The sequence below is a fragment of the Lissotriton vulgaris genome, chromosome 5, assembly GCF_964263255.1.
Source record: "Lissotriton vulgaris chromosome 5, aLisVul1.2, whole genome shotgun sequence".
In the NCBI taxonomy this organism is placed as follows: Eukaryota; Metazoa; Chordata; class Amphibia; order Caudata; family Salamandridae; genus Lissotriton; species Lissotriton vulgaris.
The window spans coordinates 1,624,609,991-1,624,615,484 of record NC_141693.1 but is presented as its reverse complement, the minus strand read 5'-3'; positions in this window follow the sequence as shown (position 1 = coordinate 1,624,615,484).

Sequence of the window (5,494 nt, the reverse complement as noted above, 5' to 3'; positions counted from 1 at the left end):
CAAACTAAAATTAGGAATGGGGAAAAACAAGAATTTGGAGTGAAAATAACTGCTCTAGCTAAAGCCGAAGAAGAGCATACCAGTAAAATCAGGCTTAGACAAGATATAACCCGGGTGACGATGCAAATAGCTATACTAAAGTCAGAATTAAACTCTAAACTCAGTCAGAAAGCTGCTGAGACATACCAATCACATAGGAAACAAGTTTATGAAAGCGGAGAGAAAGTGGGTAGACAATTGGCACTTAGCACGCGCCAGAAAATTACAAAAAGGGACATAGCTACTATAATAGAAAATGGACAGACATTTACTCATGCAGCCGGAATCAATTCCCAGTTTCAAGGTTATTATCAGAAATTATATACAGAGGATATGAACAGACCAGATAAAGAAATAGAAGCCTTTGTAAATAACTTTCTCAGTAACTCTGAGGCTATGGAAACATTGGACACTGATACAAGGGAGGACCTTGAAAAAGAAATAACAATTACAGAAGTCAGGAACGCATTATTATTGTTAGCCTCTGGCAAAGCAGCAGGCCCAGATAAAATACCGATTGAGCTATTTAAGATACTTAGCCATCAGCTACTGCCGATCCTACATGATTTATTTCTTGGAATACAATATAATGGTGTACCTCCAACCTCTTGGGAGGAAGCTAATATAGTCGTCTTTCCAAAAAAGGGGAAATCCCCAGAGCTTCTCACATCATATCGCCCCATATCCCTTATTAATTCGGATTCCAAATTATATGCAAAAGTTTTAGCACTCAGGCTCAGTGGGGTCATAGAACAGCTCGCCTCCCCATGGCAACACGGCTTCATCCCTGGAAAGGGAACCACTGAACACATCCGTAGGGCAATTGCCTTGTTTGACGTCATGTCAGCTAGGGGGGAGCGAATGTCTCTGATTTTACTGGATGCTGAGAAAGCTTTCGATCGTGTCACCTGGAAATTTCTATGGGAAGTTATGGCACGTAATAATTTTGGCCCCAAATTTATTAACTCAATAAAATCAATGTATCACCGCCCCAAAGCGAAAGTCCTCGCTGCTGGATTGTTCTCTGAATCTATTAATATAACAAGAGGCACTAGACAAGGTTGCCCATGTTCACCCCTGTTATTTGCTTTATATATCAACCCTCTTATTTTGAAATTATTAGAGAGCCCTATTATTAAACCGATTGTTAGCTTTCAGTATGAAACGAAAATATTGGCATATGCTGACGATATTGCGATAGTCACACCTGATCCTACAGAAGCTATTCATGAAATAGAGGTAATTACCTCGGAGTTTGGGACTTACTCTGGGTATTCTCTTAATAAAGGAAAGACGATTATAATAAGCACACCGGACACAGTTTGCATTGATCCTCGAAGAATTGAAAAAGCTACTTATCTAGGCGTTGAACTTTGTGCAAACACTAAAACAATCACACAAATTAATTTTGATCCATTACTGAAAAAAATTGAGAACGATTTTAAAAGAGTCAACAGCCTTCATCTGTCTATTATAGGGAGAGTTAATTATGTTAAAATGAATACGCTACCCAGGTGTCTATATTTATATAGAGCAATACCGCTACCCATTAAAAAGGAGGTTTTAGCAGTAATTAACTCACTTATATCTAAGTTTGTGTGGCAGAAAGGGAAAATTAGGAGATCTATTGAACTACTGTCTCTACCTATCGAGAAAGGCGGCCTTACTATACCTAATATGGAATTATATTATTGGGCAGCACAACTAAAACAGCTTTTGCCACTGATCAGAGGTTATAGCGAAGGAAATATAGAGGAGCATGCTGAAATACCGTCAATCTATGAACTTATAGTTGGGCGAGAGGCAGAAGGCTTGTTACTGCGTAAAACTGAGACAAGAAATTATAAAGCTTTTAAAGGTGAAATTATGATTAATGCTTGGAAAATCTGGAGTAAAATTGCTAAATATAGTAAAGTTGGGAAAATTAATTGCTATACACCACTTCTTTACTCTAATTCTATTCAAATACAGGATTCAGTTGCCTTTTTAAAACATTGGGCTAAGATAGGAATTAAGACAATTGGCGATTTTTTAATAAAAGACTATGACACAACTTTTCTAGATCTAAAAATTAAATATAATTTGCCAAATGGGGATTTTTTGAAGTTTGCACAGATATTTTCCATACTAAAAGCTAAGGAATCACTAATCTGCCTACAAAAGTATGAAATAATGGACGTAATTTTTAGGACAAATAGTAGAATTGGAACTCTATATAACACTCTTTTAAGCATGAAGAAAGACGATCTTGATAAAACGGAAAAAAAGTGGTGTTTAAAACTAAATAACCCAAATGTGGATTTAGACCAGGTCTTAATCTTGAGTCAAAAGTTATTGATGGCAAGCAATCTTAAGGCACAATTGTACAAAACTATCTTTGACCTTTACTTTACTCCTGCTAAACTATTCACATGGGGTAAACGAGAGAATGATTTATGCCCAAGATGTAGTCAAGGGCCGGCAACTCTTACTCATATGTTTTACACTTGTCCTAGTTTGACATTATTAAAAACCATGATAAATTCTTTTTGGGAGGAAATCTTCGGACATATAATACCAGAGTCAGAAACCCTCTTTATTTTTGGTCATGATCTTACTTTAAATCTGGAAAAAGATGAAGAAAGATTAGTTTTTATTGGTATGGCGGTCTTCAGGATACTTCTATCTGCGAGATGGAAAGATGCAGAGCCTCCAAGCTTTCAGATGTGGCTAGCACGCCTTTTGGCAGTTCATAGATATGAATCTGCAATATTTAAAACAAGAGGGATACAATCCAAATTACGAGGAGATGCGTTGTGGTGTCCAATAACTGAATGGAAAAATAGCATCGTCCCTGGTGGTATTGGGTGATTTTTTTGACCATGGTTATAATTGGTTTAGAATGTGTTTATTTTGCTGTATAATCTATAACTATTTAAAATTTTATATATGTTGATTCTTTATCTTTTTTTTGATCACAAACCCTGTAATTCAATTATCTATAATACTGTATTATTTGAGTTAAATTTGATTTGATGTACTGTTGTAATGATGTCCCACTTATTATGCCTGAATAAATAAAAAAAAAAAAAAAAAAAATGAGTATGTCTGCTGTCAACCTTTCAGCAATCCTGCTGCAAGATGTTGTCAGCAAGGGAAAGCTTGAACTCCAGATTTTAGAGTAAGACTAGAAAATTCAGAAACACATACAATTTGCCTCACCTTTAACACCGTCTCACACAGAAGGCTCATAAGCGAACAGGGCATAGACACAATCAGGAAACCCTTTACTGACCTACAAGCATGACAGTTGGACCAAGCCTTTTTTGCAGCGTCACCCCATATTTTAGCCTTCACTCTCTGATTTTTTGTACTGAACTTGTGTTTGTTGGCATTAGGACTCTGCACACTTTAACCACCTATGACAGGATAGCCTGTGCTGAAGTGCTTGTGCTCCCTCCATAAAACATGGTAAGATTGGATGTTTATTTTTCTTGTTAGTCCCTAGAAAATGGTTATTACCTGTACCCAGGGCATGTAAATTGCATACTACTGGCAGGCAGCAGCACTCATTGGGCCACCTACTAAAGTAGCACTGTAAAACATGCCACAGTCTTTGTGAGCAGTTTTTAAAAAGAAAATACATATTTTTATTGAAATTTCATTAAAAAGAACATAAAAATGGCAGTACATTGCAATCGCATGGCCGAAGTAAGGCCTTGCACCATTAGATAAATCAATGAGGCATATTTAGAAATGAATTCATCAATGGCACTAAATAATGAGAAACAGTGCATTTATAAGGTCATTATTCTGAAGCTCAGTTTTTCACAAGTCTCCACGAAGACTATACCCCATTCCTTGAAATGTTCTCCAAGAGGACTGGATTTTCTCTCATTTATGTGAAACGCCTCTACCCACATATATAGATTTTTCTACCAATCTGTGTGTGCAGTTTTAAACTATATTTTTAGTTGGAAAAATAAACATTTTGCCAGGCGTAAACCGCCCTCTTAAATACTTTGAAGCCATTCCTAAGGTAGGCTCTAAAGGCTCATAATACATGGTGCACTGGATTTACACGTGTAACATGAATACACATGTTTTGTATGTCCTGGCAGTGAATACCTCCTAAAGTCATTTTTCACTTTGATAAGACCTGTCTCTCCCAATGAGTACCACTAGGTTACCTTATTACATATAATAAGGGTTTTAACTTCAGATTGGGAGCTGAAAGAAATATGCTGTTTGTTGGAAAGTCCCCAAAGTTTTTGCATTCCTTCTCCCATTTTTGCTGAATTTGTTTGTACTGGCTTTAGGACACTGTGCCCGTTATCAATGCTAACCAGTGCTACATTGCTTGTGTTCTTAAAACTTGGTACAATTGGCTTATTCACAAATTGCATATTTAATTTAACCGGGTCACTGCCTGTGCCCCGGGCCTGTAATTTAAATGTTACTAGTGGGCCTCCAGCACTGATACCTTGCCTCGAAACTCAAGAAAGCCGGTAAAGCAAGATCACTCAGAAGCTCAAACTCCCTACTACTCATCCCCCTAAGAACCCAGAAACAGAAAACGGCAAACCGCTCCTTTCCTGGAAATGCTCCAAAAATCTGAACGCCATCCCGGTCGACATCAGAACTATTTCCTCCTTTCTAAAGTTTAAACACCAACTAAAAGACCTCTACCTCAAACGTGCCTTCCCGAATCCAATTACGTAATCTTTTAATCAGAACTTTTGTTGCCTCCAGATCGCACGTACCTGCAATGGACCTCTCCCTCCTTCTCCCTCCGCATTTCCTGGGGTCGGCCTCGCTATGGATATGACTTTTGACTTTTGGGGCTAGTTGAATCTCTTATTAGTATGCGTATTCTATCTGTGGTCCTGCTGTACGCTCACTCTTTGCGCTCTCGATTCGTTATATAACTTATACATGTTGAAATTGTTGCTCGCTTATCCTTTCTGTGTATTGTATTCGCCATTTTGACCTACATATATCTGGTTGTGAAGCGCTCCGATGCCCTCGGCTCTGGCCAGCGCTATAGAAATCTCCAAAAATAAAAAATAAAAAAAATAAAAAAGTAGCCCTTTAAACTCGAGCCTGCAGTTATAGAGCCTGTGTGTGCAGTTTTAAACCTGGCATATCGACCTCACAAAGTAAATTCATACCAGGCCCAAACCTTACTATTTAATACTTATATTTCACCCCTAAGGAGGGCTCTGGACAGCCTCAAGGGCAAGGTGCAGTTTGTTTAAAATGATGGACATGTACTTGTAAGTTTTAAATGTCCTGGTAGTGAAAAACTCCTGACATTGTTTTACAATACTGCTAGGCCTATCTCATCCGTAGGATAATATTGGAGTTATCTTTTTTATATTTTATAAGTGTAATGTCCAAATGGGAAGAGATGACCCTTTTTTTCGTGTCTCTGTAATCACAATTTAAAATCCTAACTTATGGTGAAGTTGGATTT